Source organism: Anabrus simplex, chromosome 7 (genome assembly GCF_040414725.1).
Source record: "Anabrus simplex isolate iqAnaSimp1 chromosome 7, ASM4041472v1, whole genome shotgun sequence".
NCBI lineage: Eukaryota > Metazoa > Arthropoda > Insecta > Orthoptera > Tettigoniidae > Anabrus > Anabrus simplex.
The window spans coordinates 277,050,104-277,077,693 of record NC_090271.1 but is presented as its reverse complement, the minus strand read 5'-3'; positions in this window follow the sequence as shown (position 1 = coordinate 277,077,693).

The window sequence follows — 27,590 nt, the reverse complement described above, 5'->3', positions numbered from 1 at the left end:
ATAAAAGACCAAGTTAAGAAATTCGAAATTATGTAGGTATGGCTCCAAGATCAATCGAGAAGCACAGTCGAAAAGGTAGGAAGTAATAAAATTGAAATTTAAACGTTAAGGAAGAGAGTGAAAAACCTGGAAAAGGAGGTGTATATTTTGAAGAAGGAGACGGAAAACATCAGTCGAGATAGGATGAAGAAATGTATATTCATATATGGGCTGCAGGAAGAAAACATTGAGCATAAAGTGAACATTATATACAAAGTGGTGGACGTCGTACAAAATAATATGAAAATCAATTTTAGTGAAGCGGGCAGTGACGATGTTAAGAGGGTAGGAAAAGGTAAAGAAATGAGACCAATCGAAGTGAAGTTAATATCTACTCTAATGGTGGACATAGTGCTAAGAAATGCAAGGAACTTGCAAGGTGAAACATCTAGGTCAAGATAGACCTGGCAGTAAAGGGAACGAAAACTTGAAAATTCTGAAGAAACTTTTAGGGGGAGCCAGGCTTCAGTGTCTCAGGGCATATAATAAGGGCCAAAAGTTGGTGGGTTCTAATGGTAATTGGTGGCGTGTCTGGTCGGTAGCAAAATTGAAAGGCATGGAGGAGGTAGTCAAACACGAAGAAGTCCTAACAACAAGGCAATATGGTAGACAGGTGGCCGTTTAAGAGGAGAGTTGTAACGTGGAGAGGTCAAATAGAGAGTCAAGTCAAGTGGCTAGTATAGTGCAGTGCAGTGAGAGTGCAAATACGAGTTCTCAGGAGCAGGAAGTGTGGCTGGATAGTGTTCCTCAAGAAAAAGCAGATACAATGAGTGATGGTTTGAGGGTGGAGTAGAAAGGTCGAGAGACTTTGATGAAAGGGAGAAGCAGGAGCCTTAAGGACCTGTGGTGTAAGAAAAAAACGATATAGAGAAAAGGAAAGGAAGGAGAATACCAAAATGTCAATGTCTGATAGTGACGAGAAGCAAAAATAAAGACGGAATTTGAGAAGGCAGGGAAAAATGTTGTGATTAGATTGGCTTTGTTAATATCGTAGGTCTATTAGGCAAAGTAGGTAACATTGAAGTGAAACATTTAATAGAAAGCTTTGACATTGTAGCACTGGAAAACAATGCAAAAGGTAGGTAAGGAGGTGACTTTGGGGGGAGGGGTTACAGTTAGGCATAAGTCAAGAAAAAAATTAATAATAAACGGCGTTCGTACAGAGGAATTGTTGTGCTAATTAAGGAAGAGATTACTGAATTAGTAAAGGGCATTGAGAGCGAGCTGGAAGAAGTTTTGTGGAAAAGATTTAACATGGGCAAAGAGGCAGGGAGAGAAAAACAAGTATGCTTGGCTTTTGCCTACTGTCACCCCAAGGGATCTCTATATGCAAGCTATAATGGTTTTGAGGAATTGCTAGTTGATATTAGTGTTACTAGAGGGATGTATGAAGAGGATAGAATATTATTACTTGGAGACTGGAATGCCAGAATAGGTGAGCGAAGCCCAATGCATAGTAAGGGAGAAGGGATGACAATAAGGAGAGAAGAAGTAATGATAAGGAAATTAATAGTTATGGTGGAAAACTCCTGGAATTCTGCGAAGTAGGGAAGTTTTTCATATCAAATGGTTCCTGGGAGGGTGATACAGAAGGAAAAATGACATATATTAAGGAACAGGAGGCAGTGTTATTAACTTAGTAGTAACTTCGGAAGATATGTTAGAAAAAATAAAAGGATAGAGGTTGTCGATTGGGTTGAGTCGCATCATGCAACGGTATTGGTGAGAATAGTGAGAAGGATGGAGGAATTAGAGATGAGAGACATTAAAAAGTCCTTAGAGAAAGTTTGGTTACACTAAATATATCTGGACAGAGAACACAAAACGGGAACTAGATGACCTTATGGAAAAAGAGATAAAATTAATTAGATGTGGGTGGGAAATGGCTCTAGAGGAAAATAATCTTGATAGAGAATTGGAGCTAATGGAATATCCAATACTAAAGATGGCACGGGTAGTGAAGGGTAGCAAAAGTATAAAGGGAGAAGGTGGAGGATAGTATAACGAAGAATGTGAGGTTTTTAGAAGAGCAGTGATGAGAGCATTAAAATAGTATAGAGAAAAAGGAGGGAATAAAGAACGAGAAGTCTTTTGTACGTTAAGGAAAGAGTACAAACTTAAAATTGCTGACAGGAAGAAGCTATGGATGAAGGAACACTCAGAGATAATAAATAGGGAATGCAGGATGACCAAACGGAAATTATATGGGAGAGAATACATATAATTAACAAAGGAGGGAAGAGATACGATAAACCGAATATTAGTATATCACCCACTGATCATAATCAACCTACTTCATTTAAGGGTGGAATGCGCTAATAGAATATTGAACTACTGGATGCGACTCAAACGAGGAGCGGGGGTTCATGTGCTAAAGGTAGCATACAAACAAGAAATGGCAGGTATGTAGACTATGCCGATAGTTGGCTGTTAAAAATTAAAACTTATGTCGACAATTTGGGTATGTGTTATATTTGGCTAGAGACATGGAAGGGCAAAGATAGTGGAAGTCGAAGGGCTATGATTGCAAGAATAAAGGATAATCACATGCAAAGATAGTTAGAAGAATGTAGGGATAGAGCTTCGCTCAGTTTATTCTATAATGTATTCCAGTTCACCAAAATAAACATAAAACATAGAGATATAAGGATGAAAGGTGGTCTATTATGGTGGCTTATGAGATTGTATATAAACAAAGGATGGATTAGGAGCAAAGAGAGCACACAGTGTATTCTATGTGTCACAGGATATTTCCTAATATTTGAAACAGTGAAAGAAGGTGTCGAATTCGATGAGTATTGCACCTAATTCGCACATTACAAGAAGAGTTTGAAAAGAGATTTTTAGAATTATCAGAACTCCAAGCAGTGTTAGATATATTTGTTCGACCATTTTCCCTCAATCCAGAGAGTGCTCCATAGCTATTTCAATTAGATTTGATTGATCTGCAGTGCAATGTTCGTCTAAAAGACCGCTTTATCATGTCACGAAGTTTAGAAGAATTTTACACCGGCTTTCCGCAAGAATAATACACCCCAGTTGTATAAACATGCATGTAATGTTATGATAACGTTCGGCTCAACGTACATTTCTGAGCGTTTCGTTTCGGTTCTTAAGCTTAACAAAAGTAAACATCGTGCAACATTGTTAGACAGTTCTCAGAAGCAGGTGAGGCCGCCTGGGCGAGTACTGGTCATCCTCCTCAGTTGTATCCCCCGACCCAATGTCTCACGCTCCACGACACGCCCTTGAGGCGGTAGAGGTGGGATCCCTCGTTGGGTCTGAGGGAAAAGCCAACCCTGGAGGGTAAGCTGATTAAGAAAGAAAGAAAGAAAGAAAGAAAGAAGGAACTCCTGTTGAATTTCTTTCACCTACGGTACCACTAAGCGGGTATTCAAATTCCTTACTGAAATCAACAATGGGAAATCACACGAGAGGCTACAATTATGTCTGACACTCATCCCCATCCATGATCATTAGTGTGGGCTAATCTTTCCTGAATAAATACTTTCAAAACGTATATATTTTACAAAATAAAAATGTTATTACACAAACGGCAGGGTGGAGTAATAAGCACTTACAAAGTATTCTACCATAAGTCTTAAAATGTGAAGTATATGACGGCGAAATCACTCAAGAGAATGCGAACCAGTTTCGTTTTATCTTTCTCACAAACGTCTCACAAAGAGTAATTATGTCATCTTGAAGAAGGACGTACAGACAAACAGACGGGACGTCGGAAACAGCCGAGACACGGCACAGCGTACTTGTTGTATCCATTAATGAGGGAGTTGGTAGGTGGAAACAAGAACACAAAGCCAGAACGGTGTTAATATGATGGCGTGGAAACAGAAAGATTAATTGTAGAGGGGCTGAAAGTGGAGGGGTGTTGTAGACCTCAACACGGCCCGCGGGAGTAATTGCGAGCCTCACCTACACCTATACCTGTACCTCCTGAGGGTAGAGGAAGGCAGGGTGATAGGATGAAATAGAGAGATTGACATGAAAATAAATATTTTTAAATGATCTGTTGTACGTACAGCATATTCCAATAACGCTGGGCTGGGAGACTCCGATGGCAGAGTGCTAGCTTGGTGTGTTCTGTCGCGGTTCTGTCCAGTGATATTTGAAGGTGCTTAAGTATACTATCTTCCTGTCGAAAGATTTACGAGTATATTAAAATAACTCCTCCAGGACTAAATTTTTGGCTCATTATTTACTTCGAAAGCCGTATATTTATATTATTGGCGTGGTTCAGGCTATGAAGCCTGCTGTTATGCCAAACCATATTTTATGTGCTACATTGTACAAAGTACAGAGTATTAAGGTTCCTAATTACATACTCTATAATGAACTATGAAATTAAACTTAAATAATAGTTATAAACTAAATGTAAATTTCTGAGAGAATTAAATATTAATTTCTTAAGTCTATGTAACATTTAGAACATTTTAAAAATACGTTTCTACTATGTATGTCTCTAATTACAGCCGAAAGGGAATTCCAGGATCGTATGGTTGCAGGTATTAATGCGTTAACAGGACGTAAAATCAAAATTATTGTTATTATTATTCTCAGGTGAAATTATATTAACATCGGTCTGTTTTCAGACCGACTTTACTGCATAGGAGCAGTCCCGGTGACAGGATTCTTGGGCCCGTGGGCAAATGAGGGGTTCGGGCCTCTAAACCGTACCCCACCCCCTCACTTAATTTTTACCAGAACTTCGAATTTACAGGACATTTTATAACCAGGACTTACCTGATTGTCAGCCCCTGGCGGCGGAGTTTGCACTATAAATGGGTTTAATAATGGTGTAAACATGTTATCGATTCACACGTGGTGTATTTGTGGTGTTAATTGGGGGCAAAAGCGATAGTAGATGCATCCATTTAACACCAATGAAAAGTGCACCAAAACTGCACCATAATTACACCACATATTTTTCACATTACTTTTACACCAACAAAGTTTGTGCGAGAAAAGAGACTTTTACACCATAGTTACAGCAATAATCAAGTACATTAATCAGACCTTTTCTGCACCAAGACCGCGCCAAGAGTACACCAACATTTTTTCTTTCAATGTTATACATTGTCAACATCACTGTTGATCCAAATTTGCTTCCAAAATGCTTCAAAATTACGCCAAGGATTTGGGTGCATTTGTGAAATCAACTTGGTGTAATTTTAATGCAACATTTGTGCAATTTATTTCGTATTTACCCCACATATATAATGGTTCAAAATTGGCGTAATCTTGGTGTAAAGGTGGTGTATGTTTGGTGCATCCTTCGAAGCAAGCATTGTGGTATATATGTGGAGTAAAATTCATGCCACATTGTGGCAAAGTTAGTACATATTCTTTCGCATGTACCCCCAAAAGTATAGTACCAAATCGGTATGTACTTGGTGAAAATTTGGTGTATTTTTGGCGTATATTTCAAAGCGAGCATTGTGAAGCATTTGTCGAGTAACGTTGCCGTCGCTTTGGTACAAACATTGTGTATATGTGTTACAAAATTGTTTGTGTTCTTATTATATTTACGTTTATTTAAATTATACATTTTTATATTTAATTCATCTTTTAGGGCCCGGACCCCCTGCGGAATCGGGCCCCCAGTCTTTTGATCCCCTCTGCCACCCCTTGTAGGAGTGAAGGCAGGTACCATCAGTATTTTTTATTCATGTCGAAGATAATGCAGATAGACAGCAATAACTTAATGATCCCTGGTACAAATAGATGATAACAAAGGAGCAAGTAGTCGGAACGAGGACATGACTGTTGAATTGCATCGGTTATTGTTGAAAGTCCACAAGTATACTTTTTTAACAAATAGATTTATGACTACCGTCATATTATTCACAGTATGGCGCACTATTTGCTGAAGAAAAGGCACCATTGATTACGTGCATTCTTCGGAGTGTGACAGCGTAAACAAGTTTCCGGCTAGTAATTAAAGGCACGTGTCCAGGTAATGTGACCTAACAATAATAATCTCTCTTCTTCTCCCACCATTATTTGCCTGATGTACAATATGGAATCCCATGATTTCATTATTTGTTTACAGCAGTTACAAAATGGCGAGTAGTGAAACCGAACCAGTGTCTTGTGAATAAACCCTGACAGTGATATCGGAAAGCCTGAACCTAACAAAGAAAATAGAAACTGCAAACCGGACAGAATAAAATTTCAAAGCTTAAAAGAAACGAGTATACACAATACAAAGGACGGCATATTGTCAGGAAGGAAATAGGTTTCCCTTGCAGGTTATTTCAACGTCATTAAGGTGTGTTCGTTAAGTCATTTATTTACATTTTTATTGTTTTCTAACAATATAAAGTCAATAAAGGTTAAATTATCTGGGGGGAGCAATCCAAGAGAATTGGCTAGAACAAGAAGCTACCAATATCGGCATCCGGAAATTATAGTGAGCGTTCCAATTGACTAAAAACGTCTATTATAAGAAGATGCTGAGTTTCGGAACCAGATGAAGACATTACAGTACTGTTGTTAGACCAGAAGGCCTATATGCTTTGGAAACCCTGTGCATGAATCGAAAAGACAAGTCAATCAACTACTTAAGAGAGAACGCAGGCTACTACAGATGATCTTGGGCAACAGATGGATTGTCCGGCAGGTCTGGCTGATATCCAGTAAAGAAGTATACAGCAAGATGGAACCGATAAGAACAACAATTAGAAAGATAAGATTGCTGTTTTAAGGGCGCATATTTCGTGTGGATAATGATCGGCGTACAAAGAAAATCTGGAATTCACTAAAACCAAAGGCATCTAAGTTTAGATGGTTCCAAGAGTGTGAGAAAGATCTGAGTGAGGTGAGCATTACGGAGGTTGAAATCAATGACAGGGTTATTTTGAGAAGGATGGTGAATCTATCAGGTCTCCATGGTGGAGACAGAGCCTAGAATATGGATAGGCCCTTTACCAGAGGAGCGAAAGAGAGCGCTGATCGATGTGTTCAAGAGATACTGGCAGGATGTCAAAGCCGGCAGACGAGCAAGACACAGACACTAACAATGAGATGGGTTGTTAACACGCAGTCCATAGAGGCTCAATTCGAAAAACAAGAAAGTCAATAATCTGTTCATTAAACTATAACATGTTATTAATAGCTACTTGGCTGAACAATGTACTGAGCATATTGTTCTGGTATGTATACTCTGTCTCTCTTTCTGAGAAATCATTTGGTTGATCCAAAACTTCCTATCACAGGGGTCTAATATATAATCATTTTGTGTGGCTATTTCTAGCCGGGTGCAGCCCTTCTAAGGCAGACCCTCCGATGAGGGTGGGCGGCATCTGCCATGTGAGTGTTATTGTGGTGGAGGATAGTGTTATGTGTGGTGTGTGAGTTGCAGGGATGTTGGGTCAGCACAAACACCCAGCCCCCGAACCGTTGGAATTAACCAATGAAGGTTAAAAACCCGACCCAGCCGGGAATCGAACCCGAGACCCTCTGAACCGAAGGCCAGTACGATGACCACTCAGCCAACGAGTCGGAAATCACAGGGGTGAAGGGAAAATACTGATGTTTTTATTTTGGTGAATCTGCCTGTGATACTTATATGGACTGGCTTTGGTTGTGTGGTCATGCGACGCGAAGTTGACAAGTTTTTCTTGCTATTGTCTTTTCGTCACAACGACGCAGATAGGTATTATGGCGACGATAGAATAGGAAAGGGCTGGAACTGGGAAGGAAGAGGCCATGGCCTTAATTAAGGTACAGCCCCAGCATTTGCCTGGTGTGGAAACGGGAAAGCACGAAGTTGGCAAGTTTCAGTTACAGGCAATCTGGTGAACTGTAGAACATTCCGAATACTTGTCTGTACTATTAATAAAACGTAGATTGTGTAAGTTAGTTAGTTAGGTAGATACTGCACCCACTGTGCGTATATTCGGTAAGGATATAGCTTCAAAACCCGAGCCACGCATGGAATATTTCGGATTTGATATATTTCTTCGATTCGAACTAGTGGGTAACTTTTGTCCTACATCAAATAAAATAACTGGTAAGCGGTTGACGCCATCGAAATATAAATTGTACCATGGGGACATGAAATTATATTTTCTACAAGATACGTCACATCATCGTTGGGCTTGCGCTAACCGCTATGTGATTATGTTGTGCAAGAAATACTGACCCGCAGCACACATATCATCAAGAGTGACAATTCTTTGACATTACTCGCATAATATTGAACGTTAGATGACAGAAACTTACCACCCAAAGTATTAATCTAGAAACTTACCACCCAAAGTATTAATCTGAAATATTTTTAATACCGTAGCAGTTTACGCATGCGTTACGACGATATGCATTTTTTTTCGTAACTCTATTTTCGAGAAGCTTCTGCGTTCTTGGATTTTTTGGTTGCAGTCCACGGAGAAATAAGAGAAATAATGGGTAAACAGTTGAGCCTATCTAACAATGAAATGCACCACTTGGCTTTGAAATTACATTGTCTGAAGGAAACGCCAAGTGCATATGTTCATACCTCTGTTTTTGAAAAAAATCAGCTTTCTTGTGTCCGATAATTTCATGCTGTCAAACGCGAAATGAATACCCTATTAACTTACTTGCGAGATGACAATTTTACAATGTAATTTCATTTATTTTATATACCCTCTCCCTCCTGTCCGATCTTTCAGCTCCTTGTGTTCTCCAGATGTAAGCTTGCGTGGTGTCGAAATTTAAATTGAAAGTTAATGGTCACGAACTGTCACGGAGAGCCATGCAAAGAGCGAGCGAGAGAGAGAGAGATCGTGCTAGGTTTAAAATCAATGCAGGGGATAAACGGTGTAGGTTTTTAATATAAACTCCTGAGTCCATGTTTAGCTTCCCTTGGAGTGCGTGCGTGTGTTCTCGAGAGCTCATAACACGCAGCCTCAGAGTGCATACATGTTCAGCGTCACTTGTTGCATTAGTTCTAGCGAATAAGAAAGAACTGCAGTTGAGATTATGTCAAATCTATTGGTTGACGAATTGAAGTCTCTAGGTTAGTATTCTCTATGAAATGAAGGAAGATTTGGGCTTGAATTCGGGAGAAACTGGGTTTGATCCCCAATATCGACATCCCTGAAGATGGTTTTCCGTAGGTTCCAATTTTCAAACCCTGCAAATGCTGGGGCTGTATTTTAATTAAGGCCTCGGTTGATTCTTTTTTGGATCTATTTTATGGTCGCCATAAGACCTGTTTTTGACGGTACGACGTTAACAAATAACAAATAGCAAAACTTACCATGAAGGAAGATATTGCGTCCGAAAAATACACCAGGAACATTGCAAGGAAATATTCAGGTTTTTAACTAGAAATATATTATTTTAGGGGACGATGACCTTCGATGTTAGGCCCCTTAAAACAACATGCATCGATCGAGCAATATATTATTCTCTTCCATTTAACGAACCTCCAGTCTCATGGCCATATTATTAATGACAATATGTCATAGATAACGTACGGAATACATAAACACGTGCAACAATTTTCCATACAAACTTCAAGAGCCTTCGAAAGTTAACCATGCACAAAATTACCTTAGCAATGGACGTGGTTGGAAACTTTGAAAATCCTAGGAATAGAACTTGGGAAATTGTATCATGAAGTATTCTTTTTTTTTTTCGCACCGAAACAGATAGGTTTAATGGCGACGATGGGACAGGGAAGGGCTAGGAGTGGGAAGGAAGCGGCCGTGGCCTTAATTAAGGTACAGCCCAAGCATTTGCCTGGTGTGAAAATGGGAAACAACGGAAAACCATTTTCAGGGCTGCCGACTGTGGGGTTCGAACCTACTATCTCCCGAATACTGGATACTGGCAGCACTTAAGCGACTGCAGCTATCGAGCTCGGTATCATAAAGTTTCAGAGTGTCTTCATAATGTTTCCTCATGACGTCACTTCCACTGCTGTAGATTTCAGATGATTCCAGGAAGGTCAGAATTTTGTCGCACCGGACTTTATTAACGTGACGGAAGCCAAAGACATGCATTTTTTGCATTTAAGCGGTCGGAAATTCTACTGAGCTCAAATGGCAACAAACTTGTTATATTGCTAATGGAATGACTATTGCAAACTGATTGCGCATAGAGACTGGTTATACAGTACGAGTATATCAATCAATCAATCAATCAATCAATCAATCAATCAATCAATCAATCAATCAATCAATCAATCAATCAATCAATCAATCAATCAATCAATCAATCAATCAATCAATCAATCAATCAATCAATCAATCAATCAATCAATCAATCAATCAATCAATCACCACTGATCTACCTTTAGGGTTCTCACCAAGTGACAGATTTCCTATTGTTTAGCTGAGCTCTTCTTCAACGATTTCGAAGTTAAATATTTATTAAACATCATCCTTGATAAAAGACTCCTATTCCTAATACCTCATCTTGTAAAAATTTGTCAAGGACATGTCGTCTCGGTTTATTATTATTACTCTTATTACTATTATTATTATTATTATTATTATTATTATTATTATTATTATTATTATTATTATTTAGTTCATCTTCCGGGTTGAACCGTGTTGTTTCATGTCCATTCCGTTCAGTTTGTCGACGTTTCGAATATATTGCAGTATTCTTTGTCAAGGCGACTGAAATACGAGGTAATCAGTCTCCCAGGAGAACCACAACATGGTTCTACCCGGAAGATGAACTAAATAATTCCATATGCCGTGGACGCTTCACTTCTATATTGTTGATGTTGTTTGGGTGCTCCACAGGCAGTGAGGAAGGAAGCAGCAGGGCCGTAGTGCTGGATGTTCTAAGAGAACGTTGTAATCTTCCCCATGCCACTTGAATCTTCCAAAGTCTTTTAAAGGCACATGGTTTAGAATGAAGAGGCTTACCTTTCTTGTTGTTCCAGCAAGTCAGGTGCCTTGATCAAGGTATGAACCTCAACCGGTGATCCCTTCGTCAAAACTTTTACATTTAGCCCTTGGCAGACTTGGTTGAATAAAGATCAGTAGTAGCAACACTTAGAAGTGACCAAAGAGGAAGCGGTGCTAATCCCTAACTATTACATTTCTCAGCGATTTTTCCAAAAGATTTCACTATAGGTAGATGTTTAAAGGGCTGCCTAGCTCTGGGTTCAGGCCCCTTTCATGTGAATAAAATGAAAATCCACAGATTGCTTCCAGTCATTCGACCGGGTCAGGAATGGAATGAATGAAGCCCCTATCTAGTGGCGAGGATAGGAATTGTGCCGGCTACCGAAGCCTGTCGCACTCCTCTACCCCTTTCATGTATTTGTCTTTTTCAGCTGACATAATACAAGTCAATAAGTGGTATTTGAAGTATTTGACATTCTACAGTACTGCTTCCGAGAATCTTGCTGTGACTATAAGGCATCAAAATGCACTAAATGAAATATTAATTTATATTATTTTCGCACTTTTGGTATGTTGGAAAATAAACAGCTACATTTCTTCTTTCCCGCTCAAGTATGTATTCTCAAGTCACAGTATCAACTGAACGAAACACAATGTCTGCTCAGTTTGACCGCATCACCGCGACCGCACTGGACAAATGAGACCAGTCACAGGATGGCGGCACGGATGATGTCATTTCAGTGTCGGACGCCTTATGATCATCTTTCCGGGTGCATATCTCTTGGAAAGATGAAGGTATATTAATTATTCTTTCACCAATACGTTTAGATTTAGAAATTATACCTATTTTCAACATTTCAGTAATATTTATAAAAAATAATGGAGGCACAAGTCTCGAGGTCTCTTCTACTCTCAAGATTCAAATTTCATATAGAATTAGTAAAACTATATAATTACAAATAATAGGCAAGCAGCTCTTTTGGAGTGTTATATACTCAGTTTTGAAATGATACGTGAAATAATAATAATAATAATAATAATAATAATAATAATAATAATAATAATAATAATAATAATAATAATAATAATAATAATAATAATAATCGTATGGCCTCAGCTACCGTGTGCAGACATTTCAATTTGACGCCATCTGGCTATCTGCTCGTCAATTTCGACGTTCCGTTTTACTCTAGGCCCCCACTAGATGGCAGACTGAGTAAACCAGTTCTCTCTTGGGCGTCTATGGCTGAGATTTAATGAATTTTGTCGGTTAAACACCAAATGCCGCCTCTGTGGTGTAGTGGTTAGCGTGATTAGCTGCCACCCCCGGAGGTCCGGGTTCGATTCCCGGCTCTGCCACGAAATTTGAAAAGTGGTACGATGGCTGGAACGAGGTCCACTCAGCCTCGGGAGGTCAACTGAGTAGAGGTGGGTTCGATTCCCACCTCAGCCATCCTGGAAGTGGTTTTCCGTGGTTTCCCACTTCTACTCCAGGCAAATGCCGGGATGGTACCTAACTTAAGGCCACGGCCGCTTCCTTCCCTCTTCCTTGTCTATCCCTTCCAATCTTCCCCATCCCCCGCAAGGCCCCTGTTCAGCATAGCAGGTGAGGCCGCCTGGGCGAGGTACTGGTCATTCTCCCCAGTTGTATCCCCCGACCAAGAGTCTGAAGCTCCAGGACGCTGCCCTTGAGGCGGTAGAGGTGGTATCCCTCTCTGAGTCCGAGGGAAAAACCGAACCTGGAGGGTAAACAGATGATGATGATGATGAAACACCAAATGTGTCACGAGAGATCTTTTACATGCCGACATCGTACGACATGGAGTGTCGAGTGGACTTTTTTCCGCCCTTCAAAAATCCGACTACCTCTGCCGGGTTTGAACCCGCTATCTTGGGATCTGGAGGCCGACACTCTACCAATGATCCACAGCGGCAGCTACGTGAAATGAAACAAATAAACGATTCATCATCTACCAGCAACGGGTTAAACGGCACTAAGCGCACCTCGGACGAGTCATTGCAAATACCGTCTCCCTCGCATTCATGAGCGAGGGGAGTGAATAGGCTTGTTTCAAATAAGTGAGACATTTAAGTTAAGGAATGGTTACCTAATGACATAAGAAGGACTGCTTTATGATTTATAGTCGCAGAGCAGTTGACAGTTATAGTGAGGTCTGTTTTCAGTGCTAATATTTTAATGCACACCCTCCTTCGGATGAAGACGTTGTCGTAGAGAAAGCTGTGCAGGGGTGAGGGGGTTATGTGTCAACATTTTCAAAGGGTGATTTGAAGACATTTAGGTTTTTTTTCACTTTCAGGGCTAACGTTGTTTTATTCGTCTTATACAAAGGGGAAAAAATAATTGCTACTTAAGAAATAATGTAAAATGTATGTTTTAATGGTACATTCAAAATAATTAATACATATTCAAACCTTTTACTACAACAGTTTCACCTGTACCATTAACCATTACATTACTCTACATGCCGGAGCCGTTGACCTAAATGTTAATTCATTTAAAACAATAACCATCATCTACGTCACTGTACAAATTTTCCGAAGGATGAATTTGCTTCGGAACTTGTTTACCCTCATTTAGGCCCAGTTTTGCACTAAATGTTTCACATAACAGATAAATTTTGGTTTTCACTTGTAATACCGGCCATCCTGGTAGCCATGACGGTTAAAGCATCACCTATTGGAGTTCCATTGGTGGAAAAGTTCACCGTCAGAATGTTGGCTGAAAGGTGGTGGTATACAATTGCTACGCAGTAAACTGAGTGACAAAAGCATGGATTCAATTCCAAATCTCTCCACACTGTTAATGTGGAGTGAGAGCATGTTACACTGTTGATGAAGGTTGGTCTGTCAGATGGAACGTTAAGTCTTGAGCAGACTCTTTGGTGTTATTCGACAGGAGGAGGCCATGTGTGGACATCGGGTTCCGCTCTCTCCCTACCTTATTATCATAATCATAATCATAATCATAATCATAATCATAATCATAATCATAATCATAATCATAATCATAATCATCATCATCATCATCATCATCGTCATTACATCATCATAATCTCTCGCTCTCAGAGGCGCAGGTCATCCATCGGCGTCAAATAGCAAGAGAGCACCAGGTGAACCGAACATGCGCTCGGACACTCCGGCCACCAGAAGTCATATGCCTAATAAATAACACACGATTCTGCTTTAGTCCTCCTCTGTGGTGTAGTGGTTAGTGTGATTAGCTGCCACCCCGGGGGTCCCGGGTTCGATTCCCGGCTCTGCCACGAAATTTGAAAAGTTGTACGAGGGCTGGACGGGGTTCACCCAGCCTCGGGCGGTCAACTGAGTAGAGGTGGGTTCGATTCCCACCTCAGCCATCCTGGAAGTGGTTTTCCACTTCTCCTCCAGGCAAATGCCGGGATGGTACCTAACTTAAGGCCACTGTCGCTTCCTTCCCTCTTCCTTGTCTATCCCTTCCAATCTCCCAATCCACCCGCAAGGCCCCTGTTCAGCATAGCACGTGAGGCCACCTGGGCGAGGTACTGGTCATCCTCCCCATTTTTATCCCCGACCCAAAGTCTGAAGCTCAAGGACACTGCCCTTGAGGAGGTAGAGGTGGGATCCCTCGCCGAGTCCGAGGGAAAAACCAACCCTGGATGGTACACCGATTAAGAAGAAGAAGATACTGCTTTAACTGTGTCTGTTTTCGTTCTGGACTTTCGACCTGTCCAGAATAACTTCATGGATGAAAGCAAAACTCCATTGCCACCGTCCAAAATCATTTAAATAACTTTCAACAATCACAGCAACACAAACATTTAGGATGTTCCTGGCCACGGTGACACAGGCCAACGTAGGCACCACAAGTGCTGTCATAAATACAGATCTCAAAGTGAAGTGATACTAGCAGCAATACCTCAAGAGTAAGAAATAAAGTCAGTGCAAAATTCAGTAATAATTTTCTAAAACAGCGCCAATATTTCATTTTGTAGAACCAACTAATGGCAAATAATTCGCTAAATATATAGCAATTTTAAAATCCATATTTCCCTTTAGGAAAACCTATGTAAACAAATTAATATTGATAAACTCTCTTTTTGAATGAGACTGAACTTTCTTTCTTTCCTTTTCTTATTCTTTTTTGTTCTTCTTCAATCCTTTGATTTCAAATTATATCTGTGTCAATAATACGTTAATATAAATATTGTATAAAATATATATAATTGTACTACAAATAAAATATTTGCCAATTCACGCGTTAAAAAATAATAATGCCCAAGAAGAGGCACTAAAACTCATCTTCAAACTACCTACTCAAATATCACAATGTATATAACTCAATAACAAATGTGTATATATGGTAATTTTGTTAAACATGAAATAGCCAAAGAAGGGGCTAAAGGCAGTTTCAGAAGAGAAACAAATAATAAATACAAACCTATACATGTCTGTATATATGTGAAAATATTGTAAAAATGTATGAAATTTTGTTCAGTAACCGGGGGGCTAGCAGGGTCTACTATAGTGGGTGCGGTATTAGGCAGTTTTGCCCTGGGGAGCCCCTTGGTTGGTGGTGGTGACCACTACGCCAGAGGATAAAATAAACCCAACAAGAAGTAACTACGTATGTACAAACAAACAAATAACAAATCAATATTAACAAAACATCAATACTCCCCTTACAATGGCCCAAGAGCTACTGGTTTTACTGACTGCCCGCCTACCCATACGGGTAGGAATAGAAATAACATGGCTCAGTTCGGCTCAGGCGAGGACCACCACATCCAGAATGATTCTGGGAAACTAAGTCCCAGAAAATAATAAAAATGGCATTGCTCACCAAATGTCTCCAAATAAGAACGTCCTGGGTGCAGGATGATAACAAAGCGTGACCACGACGCAGCACGGCGCGATGCAGAGCTCTTCACCCACACTACCGTCAAGCCTGGTCTGGGACAGGGACAGAAAATCCCACTATATATATATATGGCATGTGGAAGGTTGTGGAGACATACGAAAATATTCGAGAAAGTCGGCAGAAGATGACGTATTCGTGACGTCACGATGACGCGGTTAGCGAAGAGACAGGGGCATGTTGCATTCAGTAATATGACAGGCAGCGGTGCGAGGTGTTGGTAGTATGGCGGTGATACAGAAGTCGACGACAAAGGTAAAGGAAGTAGCGCGTAGACTTTTGGGGGAATGTTACGCGGCACAGGGTTGTAAGCGATTGCAAAAAGACCAGCACAATGTTGTGAGATGGGCAGTAGACAATGGTATGACTATAAACGTGGTGAAGAGTCAGTCACCAAGAGGAAAAGTACTCCGAGTTTTAATTACTGTGTTGATACAATGGAATTACTTCATGGGAACCACTGAAAGTATTTCTGTGTTAATATAACACTCCGGTGATCACGTGAAGAAAAGTCACGTCAGTGGTCGCGCGGATCACTTTCTTTGTAATATAAGGCTATTCCATGCTATTTATTCAATTAATATGATTATGCATTGTGAAAAGAACTTCATTTTCTGTACAATGTAATATAATTATGCATGCATTTATAAACAATCTCTGAAAAATGACCGGACATTGTGATTTGTCTCACTTACTCCATGAGGTACCTCACTGTCAGGTTCATTCAGCCATCGATTTATATTCTCATAGTCATCCATTTTGTACTTACAGTATATGCCAACAATTCATATAAACGCATAAAACGGAGTAGATATATGCATATGAACTGAGATTAGATACCGTAATAAGAAAACAAACAAAGTCAAAGGAAGTCACGCTAGTTGTCGCACGGATCACAGTTGTGAACCACAAGAATAAATTGCTTTATAACGCAACAACCATCAGTCCAGGTAAGCAGACTACTGCGTTGTCAGAGAGTGGATGGGGCGCTAGGAAGCTACACAGATGCTCAAGGCCAACAGTCATACCAAAAAAACAGAAGCGAAAAAACTAAACGGCTTGATCACTATTGTGATCCGCGCGACCACTGGAGTGATAAGGAAAAACTTCATTCGGTTATTCATATTAAGGAAGGAGTAAATAAAGATTTCAGATCTCTTCATATGGTTAGAGGTAGTAGAGGCTGTAGTAAGGATTTAAAGGAGATGGCTTGTAAGTCACTGGTAAGACTCCAATTAGAGTATGGTTCCAGGATATGGGAGCCTCACAAGGGTTGGTTGATTCGAGAAAAGGGATTCAAAGGAAAGCAGAACAGTTTATTCTAGATGATTTTTGACAAAGTAGTGTTACGAAACTGTCAGAAACTTTGAGCTGGAAAGACTTGAGAGTAAGAGACGAACTGTTTAACTAAGCTGTATGTTCCAAGCTGTCAGCAGGGAGATGGCTTAGAATGACATCAGTTGAAGAATAAACTTGAATGGATATTTTATAACTTGGAAAAATCAAAATGAGAATGAAAACCTACAACCTGTTTTCCAGTCATTGACCGGGTCAGGGATGGAATGAATGAAGCAGATAGACTGTTAGTACGATGGGGTCGCCACTCCCAAAGTGATTTATTAATGACTGATAGATGCTATGAAATAGAGAGTGTTGCTGGAATGAAAGATGACAGGGAAAACCGGAGTACCCGGAGAAAAACCTGTCCCACCTCCGCTGTGTCCAGCACAAATCTCACATGGAACGACCTGGATTTGAACCACGGTATCCAGCGGAGCCACGGAGGCTCCTGGAAAAAATCAAAATATGAAGTTAAATTTGGAATTTTAGAGGGAAAATTGGGGCAAATATTTGTTCAGGAAAAGTAAATTTGGAATTGTATGGGACAAATTGGGGAAAATATTTGTTCGGGAAGAAAAATAGAGATTGGGATAAATTACCAGCAGGCGTGTTCGATAAACTTCCATGTTCTTCAAAATCATGTTAAGAAAAGCTTAGATAAACAATTGATAGGGAATCCGCCTCCTGGGTGACAGTTCTAAATGCAGATCAGCGCTGATTGCTGCTTGCTTGCTTGCTTGCTTGCTTGCTTGCTTGCTTGATTGATTGATTGATTGATTGATTGATTGATTGATTGATTGATTGATTGATTGATTGATTGATTGATTGATTGATTGATTGATTGATTGATTGATTGATTGATTGATTGATTTTCAGCCTGGTAAACTGAACTGTAACGACGTTCTTAGAAAACCCTTTGCCGGCAGTTGGTCTGGTTTCAAAGCGATACACTAAACGATGCATTCTATAGAAATTGAATGGAAATCAATTACGAAAAATAAACCAAATAGTACCAGACGAAAATCAGAGAGAGTTCTGGAGCGAGAACCTTAAAATCAGGAATTCTCCCCGAAAGTTTGGGTGTCAGGTCACCTTGGGAGGATGAGGTACAAATGTCGGCCTGGGATATCGTTATTTCACCACGACAGAAGAACACAAGCTGGCATGACTGATAATGTCCGAAGCCTCTCGTCAACAAAATAATACGGGATGATATTTTAAAACAATTTGAGCTTGAGGAGAAGGGTACATAGAAGTGACTTTCTTCATTATTCTAAATAATCTAAAGAATGAGATGGTGAGTGCAATGAATTCTGGAGCGAAAACAAAGATAGTTGATGAGAAACGACTTTCATAAATTTCTCAGCTACACGGAAAAGCAATCACGGTTGTGTTTCTGGGCTTAGAAGGGAAGAGAGCAAGTTTCCCTCTTAGTAGCCTCTTACGACACGCATGGGGTAAAAGTAATGTAATTTTTGACTCCCCCCACCCACTGGGGAGATAAGAGTTGCAATAAATCGAAACAAAAATTACTTTATCCACAAAATAATCCGCCTTTGCTGCGCCTTTACAGTGCCCTATGTCTTCTGGTATAGGCTAGAGCAATTTGTTACCTTCATTGACCTGTAAGTGACTGAGGTACGAGCGATGCTAGTAATGTCAATCCATATGCAGCCAGTCCTCTCTATGAATGGTGTGAAAATGTTGCTCATAGCGTCGGTTGGTGTATGCATTTCAGTGGGCTTGGCAGACTGATGTGTAATAGCAACTCTGGCTCGGTGAGGAAAGCAACGGGAAACTACCTCACTCCTCATTTCCCTAGTACGCCTCTTCAGTGATGCCTAGACCATCAATGACAGCTGATGGCAGAGCTGTTGAGGTTCCCACCAGCGGCATCGCTGACGGCTGAACATACATACACAAAATAATATTAATGCCCATGAATTGTCAGTAAATGAAAACAGTCGAGAACTCGTAAATATCGCGAATATATTATTATTATTATTATTATTATTATTATTATTATTATTATTATTATTATTATTATTATTATTATTATCCAATCCTCTCTCTTATTCTAAGGCCCTGAGTTCGTTTCCCGGACAGTTCATGGACTGAGGAGTAGAACTGGGTTAACTTGATACGAGATTTTGTCTAGCTCTTAGTTATTGGAAATAAATGCACAGTGAGGATTCGAAGGCTCAGTTCATGAATTTTAGTTCGGGCTGAGGAGGAGAACGGGTTTCGCTTGATGGTGCTAATTCGAGATAGACCTACAGCCCAAAAACATATCCACATTAATAAATCAAAAGTACTAGGATAAAACCAGGGACAGTTCCGGAGGTTTCTATTCAGCGGGAATGGAAGATTCAAACCGGTTACTGTCCCCGGAAGTTTGATCCTCTGTTCACCCCGCGAGGGGAAGGTCGCAATGTTGTCGCAATACCACTAAGACCGAATAGAACAAGCTATGGTGTCTTATAATGTCCCAAGCCTGTTACGAAAAATAACAATGCACTGATTGTTGGTTGATAAGATGTGCTCTGTACCTTACATAGTCTCTCATCCTGGCTGAGAGGAATTACCGCTGCAATAAACGATAGGCGTTTCAACGATGGGTGCCTAACAGCCAGTTTTACTACTATGATATGCCAGTCCCGTGCTGTTGTGCTCTACAGCATTTAGCACCAGTGTGTACGTACGCTCACGCCTGTGAGCGTGCCCGTGTTGATATCGCTACGATCAGGCCGGGCGCCGATATTCACTTAGTGGTTCCGGGCAAATAGCAGGCGCCGGCGAGGAGGAGGGGCCAGCTCACGATATACACTGGATGGGGAGAGAAAAAAAACGAACATAATCTGGGCATCATGCTTAGTCATATCCGCTAACAACTACCAAATACAGTATATCTTCAAGAAAACCGTATCAGCGCTTTGGAGCGATGACAAACCCCACTGGAATCCGCTAACTGTTTCTCCCTTCTAAGGCTAAACCTGAATAAAATGGATAGCGGTGTTGGCTAAAATGTTCGTGCAACTAAAAGCGTTTATTACTGTCAATTCTCTCTATGGTTTGAGCTATTTTAATAATCAGTTCTTGGTTCATTAATTAATTGCCCCTTAATTTCATTGTTTAGGTAAGACAGTGAAGCCTTTTCTTAGGGGTTCATAACGAAATGAAACAACAATGACTCAGATTTACTATCAGATAACAGGACTATCAATAAGAATGGTAATACTGACGTAGGTCACTGTGTACCACGGGTGTGTAACTGGAAGCTCGCAATTTGGAGATGGTAGATTCGAATCCCACAGTCAGCATTCCTGAAGTTACTTTCTGTTGTTTCACATCTTATACACCAGACGGAGTCTTGCATAACATAGTATAAAACAAAATGATATAAAGCAAATCCCACGGCACAACAGACCCGAAGGGCAAGGTCTACCCAGCGACCACTGCTCAGCCTGAGGGCCTCGATATTACGAGGTGTCTTGTGGTCAGCATGTCGAATCCTCTCGGCCGTTATTCTTGGCTTTCTAGACTGCGACTGCAACTTCAATGTCACATAGCTCCTCAACTGTAATTACGTAGGCTGAGTGAACCTCAAACCAGCCCTCAGATCCAGGTAAAAGTCCCCGACCTGGCCGGAAATCGAACCCGTACCCTCCGGTCAAAACGCAGGCACGCTACCACTAAACACAGTGCCAGCATAATATTCTACCCCTTAATTAACGAGCCCCCCTCCCCCATATTCCAGCTGAGCATTTGAGAGATGTTGGGTTTGAACTACGCAGTCGGTAACCATGAGAATGATTTCCAGCGGTTTCTCACTTTCACACCAGGCAAATATTGAGGATGATGTGCCTTAATGAGCCCTTTCCTATTCCATCGCTGCCACAAGACCAGTCTAAGTCGGTTCATCGTAAAACCAATAGCATAATAATAATAATAATATTAATAATAATAATAATAATAATAATAATAATAATAATAATAATAATAATAATATCGTATCGGCTGCTGAAATGGAGCTTGTGCGTCAATTTCACTTTTCCGTATTAAATAACAGATGGCGCTAGTCTACTACTTAGCCATTCAGTCAGTCTTTCTAATAGCAAAAGCACGAATTCTGTTTATGGGGCGCTTGTAGTAATTGTTGTTTCAAGCAAGAAGAAAGAAGAAAGAAGAAAGAAGATGGAATTCTACCTTTATAGATTGAAATTTTAACATTGAGAAAAGAGATGCTGTATTAAATGGTATGTTTCGAGCTGTCAGTGGAAAGATGGCATGAAATGACATTAGTAGAGGAATAAGTTTGAGTGGTGCTTTTAAAAGTAGGAACATCATAATATGAAGACAAATTTGAAATTCAAGAGTACAAATTGGGAAAATGTTCATTTACAGGACGAGGAGTGAAGGATTGGGATAAATTGTCAAGAGAAATGTTGGATACATTGCCAACTGCATACCGTACCATCAGCGTGCAACACATTTAGAGTTCATAAACAGATCTTCTCCATACAGTTGGGTAAAGCCACAGTAATAATGTATATTGCAGTTACAGTTGCCTAGACTCCCCTAGTGATCTCAGCCACGTACCTCCAGTCTTACATGGATTCCGAAATGTCTGGCTCCTTGGCTGAATATTCAGCGTAGTCACCTTCAGTTCAGAGGCCCCGGTGTTCGATTCTCGGTCGGGTCATAGATTTTAACCTGGCTCGGGGATGCGACTCGCACACCACACAACACCCCCTTATACTACAAAACACGCAGTTTCCCTTACAGGCAGATGCTGCCCACCTTTGGTGGGGGGTCTGCCTTACAAGGGCGGCGCCAAGCTATAAATAGAAAATTCCAAAATCCTACTTGTTATTCGAACCATGGTCACCTTGATGGGAAAACATTACTGAGCTATTAGACTATCACGATATCCGAGGTTGTAAGAACATTATCGGTTAGGTCAGAAAGGATAGCAGGCACTGTGTGCCACTGGTATATCTCAATTGGAATAATGTTGGACAAAGTAAAGACCCTATGTATGTTAAATTATTTGATAATTTTACTCAAGTTAATGTGGCACTGTATTCCAGGGAAAGTAATTAGATTCGTGCAATACCGCACTTCAGTATGATATTTTGAAGCGTATTACGTTAATTGGAGAATTACTTCAAACAGCCCTCGTCGCTTTCTATTATATTTTAAACTTTCCTTTATGGATTTACCCTTGCGAGTTCTTGTTATTTCCTTTGTACAAATGAAATGAAGCGATAATTCGCGTGCATATTGCCAGCGTGGCACATATTCTGGTGCTGAAACTTTCAATATGCTGATTATATTGATCAAGTGAATATCCTTACATGTTAAGTTTCACGCCTTCGGTAATTAGTTTAACCTTGGGGTCTTTTGTGTTCCCGTTCAAAAGGATACAGTCACTACCAATAATTCTAGACTAGAGCTATTTAACTTTTTATACTACCTACACCCTACCTCACACAAGCACGCCCTTATACAAGGAATTAGCTTCTTCTTAAAATTTCCATTGTGCGATCTACCTCGTTTCACTGAGAGGCATCAATAACTGCCGCTATATAATTTGTAATGAAGTACAGGGTACTAAGAAAAAACATACAGAAGCTATTTGTGTCTAGGACAAGGACAAGAAGTCTATTTGATTCTATTCCATTCTATTTAATTTCATTTCATTTCATTTAATGCCATTTGATATGATGATGTGTGATGTTATGTGATACGATATATGATATGATTCGATACGGTATGTGATATGTTATGGATATGACATGATTATTTGCAATTTGCTTTAAGTCGCATCGACCTAGATAGGTCTTATGGCGACGATGGGTTAGAAAATAGTTTGGAGGGGAAGGAAGTGGCTTTGGCCTTTATTAAGGTACAGCCCCAGCATTTGTCTGGTGTGAAAATTGGAAACCACGGAAAACCATCTTCAGGGCTACCGACAGTGGGTTTCAAACCCTGTAACCCTCGAATATAAGCACATAGCTTCGCGCCCCTAATTGCACAGCCAAAATACACTAACTTAGCAAATGTCATGGGGTAGTCAACTAATAGCGTGTGGGCCCTCGTCTGGCCCTGCGAACTGCAGTGAGACACCGTGGAAGTGAGTCGACAAGTCCCTGGTAGTCCTCTGGACGCAGCTGACACCAAATCGTTTGCAGAGCGGCCATCAATGTTGGTCTGTTTGTGGGTGCAAGATCCATGGCACGGAGCCTGCGTTCCAGGACATTCCAGATATGCTCGATAGGGTTCATATCGGGGCTCCTGGGTGGCCGTGGCAGTCGTTGGACCTCCGCTGCATGTTCCTGGAATCATTCCCGGGCGACGTGGGAACGATATGGCGACGCGTTTTCTTGAAACACCGCAGAACCGTCTGGGCGCTGGAAGACCAAAAATGGGTGGAGATGGTCTCCGAGCAGCTCAACATACCCCGCGTACCATACAAAGTCTCTTCCAGAACAACTAGAGGGCCCATTCCATACAAGGAAAATGCACCCCAGATCACAACAGAGACACCAGCGCCCTGGACCACACCTTCGAGGCAGGAGGGATCCATCGCTTCATGTGGTCTGCGCCATACATGATGCTTCCCATCGTCATGGTGCAGATGAAATCGTGATTCGTCGGACCATATCACGTTACGCCATTGTTCCAGTGTCCATCGCTGGTGACTGGCGACAAATGCACGTCGTTGTGTTAACAGTGGCACCCGTGTGCGACGCCGGCTCCCATACCCCATAGAACCCATGTTCCTACGGATTGTCCACTGGGAGACGTGTCTAGCACGGCCTGTGTTGAATTGAGCCGTGTTCTGTTGCACGGTTGCCAGTCTGTCACTATTGACAATCCGTCTCAGATGTCGCTGGTCACGGTCATCGAGGATGGCTGGACGGGCGGTCGTTCGTCTGTTGTGGACGGTGACACCCGCATTCAACCATTCACGATACATTCTGGACACGATTGATCGTGTGGAGCTGAATTCCCGCACCACTTCCGAAATCGCACTTCTCATCCATCGGGCACCGACCACCATATCCCGTTCGAACGGTGTCAGGTCACGACGACGTTCCATGTTACACCTGTCACATGCACAGCCACTGCTCATAAGGTCTCCTATACAACTGCCGCTAGCACAGGGGGCGTGTGGTGCGCAGACAACACACCTGCGCATCAGTGCTCCGCTATCCCATGACATTTGCTCAGTCAGTGTGTGATGTGATGTGATGTGATGTGATGTGATGTGATGTGATGTGATGTGATGTGATGTGATGTGATGTGATGTGATGTGATGTGATGTGATGTGATGTGATGTGATGTGATGTGATGTGATGTGATGTGATTTCATAACATTTGGCCCTTTAATTGGAAAGCGTTCAAACTAAATTAGGAACCTCAAACAAATGAAAACAGTGCCAGACTACAGTAGACCTAGCGAAGATGCTGAGAAAATGAACAGAAAACTTTATTCTTCACCTTCATATATGGTATAGGAATATGCGTCTCTAATTTAAGGTACCTAATTTTGAATGTGAATTCAGCGCTGGAAAATATATTTGAATCAGTTTTAGACAAAATCACTTTTAGCAGAATTTCTTCGTAAGAATTTTTGACACACTATTTCGTGTGTGTGTGTTTAGACATGTAAGGTGAGTGTGATATGAAGTAGGTATATATTCTCAACATGTTGTTAAAAATTAATCAGAACTGAGATTCACTTATCTACAAAACCCACTGTTATTAAATTAGCATTTTTTAAATAGTGTTGCTAATATGATTTGTTTATAGTACGATGTTCTCAAGTAAAATGAGATTTCTTCCTACGCTACGCTCTTCTCCTGGTGCCTTCTCATCACAGAAAGTTGGCGATCGTCATGGAATATTATACCTATGGCACTCATACAGTATGTGTTACCGTATAGTGTATGTCAAAACTGTGTTGGAGACTCCATGCGCAGGAAAATCTATTTCAGCCATATCTATGCTGTATAAGTCCTACCATACCAGATCCGTGATTGTGGCACTAAACGAGACATACCGAATTATGACAGACTGTCTGCGAACTGCACCTCTGGAAATGCTCTACTTTCCTGTCGGTATTGCACCTACCGACATCCGTCGACAAGCAGTTGCCAGGAAAGATAATTTCAAGGCAACGGCATCTCTGGCCCATCCTCTGTTTGGTCATCAGCCGGTTTGCCAACGTTTTAGATCAACAATAAGCTTCTTATGATCTACTGAGGCACTTCAAGGTACATCGAGGCAAATAAGAATTTAAAAGTGGCAAGCAAGAAGCCAGCATCTAAATTTGGATGATGCCAAACGGGCATTTGCCTCCTGGTCACACAGCAAATTGGGAGACTTAGAAGTCACTCAACACAGTGCGTTTAGGTGTTACGAGATGTAGGTCAAACCTGCAGAAGTGCAGCTTCAGTGCATATTCCAGTTTGTGTAAATGTAGAGAAGAGCATACACAGAACACTAATTGAACGTGGTGCATGCTCAACCCGTTGCACAGTGGAAGACCTGCTCAAGGCAACACCAAAATGCTCATGAAGTAGCCAGCTGTTGGTCTTTTATAGTTCAATCCTGCGACCAAACAATACAGTTTTTGTTTTTTTTCTTTCCTTTTCCAAAGTTTTTATGTATTTATAGTATGTGCTCTTCTCTACTTAATGTAATGTTTCTCGCGTCTGACACGATAAATAAATAAATAAATAAATAAATAAATAAATAAATAAATAAATAAATAAATAAATAAATAAATAAATAAATAAATAAATAAATAAATATCTACGCTTCCTTTCCTATCTTTTATAAATAGTTTTATCAGACTGTATTTGTTATTACGGAAGACGGGACTGAAATATGCTCCTATCTTGCATTTTTGGAGGGTTAGACCGCGGGTTTTCCCGGTGCGACGCAATGCCTCCTCGTTGGTGACACGAACTGTTCGTGCGATAATTTTTCCGGCGCGTTGGGGGCGGAGGGGTGGCGTGGGAGATGCACTCCCCGCTTGGGGATCAGTTCAAATCTCCATCGCCTCCGACATGCTATTAGTTCTAGCAAGGAGGATTGGGAAGTGTTTCCATGTCGGACATGCTACCAGGCAGATTTTGTGTTGGTAAGGTGGTATTAAGGGTCAAAACTAAACCACATAGGCGGAAAGAGAAAGATGCCTAGGTGTAAAACTTGACTCGGCGGGATTATCAACATTCTATGGTATACAAATATTTCGAAAGCCTGCAATCGGTTCATTGCAAAAGCCCTCAGTGCCCAGCCTTCAATTTCTGTTTTTTTTTGTTTTTTTGTTAAGATGAAAGCCATTCTTTCTCTGTGTCGACAAAATAATATAACCGAGCAAGTGGCAGCACGGTTTGGCTCAAGTAGCTATCTGCTTGCATTCGTGAGATAGCAGGTTCAATACATAAATGATACGAGTAAAGAACAGCAATCACAGACAAGGCTATTTGCGGATGATGTCATACTGTATAGAGTAGGAAATGAGTTACAGGAATGTGATCGAATACAGAAGGACCTGAATAATGTTGTGTGATGGAAGCGGATAATGGTATGACGGTAAATGGAATGAAAAGTCAAGTTGTAAGTTTAACCAAGAGGAAAAGTCCTCTCAATTTTAATTGCTGTGTTGATGGGATCAAACTACTTCTTGGAGAACACTGTAAGTACCTAGGGATAATCTTCGTTGTGGTAAGCATATTAACGAGATTGTTAAGAAAGGTTGCAGAGCTATTCACATGGTTATGAGAGTATTTAGAGGATGTAATAAGGATGTAAACGAGAGGGTGTATAAGTCTCTGGTAAGACCCCAATTAGAGTATGATTCGAGCGTGTGGGATCCATACCAAGAGTATTTCATACGAGAACTGGAAACAATTCAAAGAAAACACCAAGATTTTTTCTGGGTGATTTCCGACAAAGGAGTATTGTTACGAAAATGTTGCTTACTTCGGGCTGGGAAGACTTGGGAGTAAGTAGACGAGTTGCTCGACTAAGAAGTATGTTTCAAGCTGTCAGCGGAGAGTTGGCGTGGAATGACGTTTGTAGACGAAGAAACTTGAGCAGAGCTTTTAAAAGTATAGGACTAGGAGTAAGGGATTGGAAATGTTCGATAAATGTCCAAGTTCTTTGGAAACTTTCCAGAAAAAAAGCTAGGTGGGGAATCTGAAACCTGGATGATAGCCGTTAAAGAAGATCCTTGATGACTGATAACTGACTGAAGGAAGATAATCCCCAGATTCTTTCAAATCACCTTTAACCTTGCGTATGTATGCACAATTATGAGTAAATTTGTTAATGATTGTGAATTGATGTTATTATGAGCAAGTGGGACAAATTACCTATACTATTAATAGAAACTAGTTAGAGTAACCGCA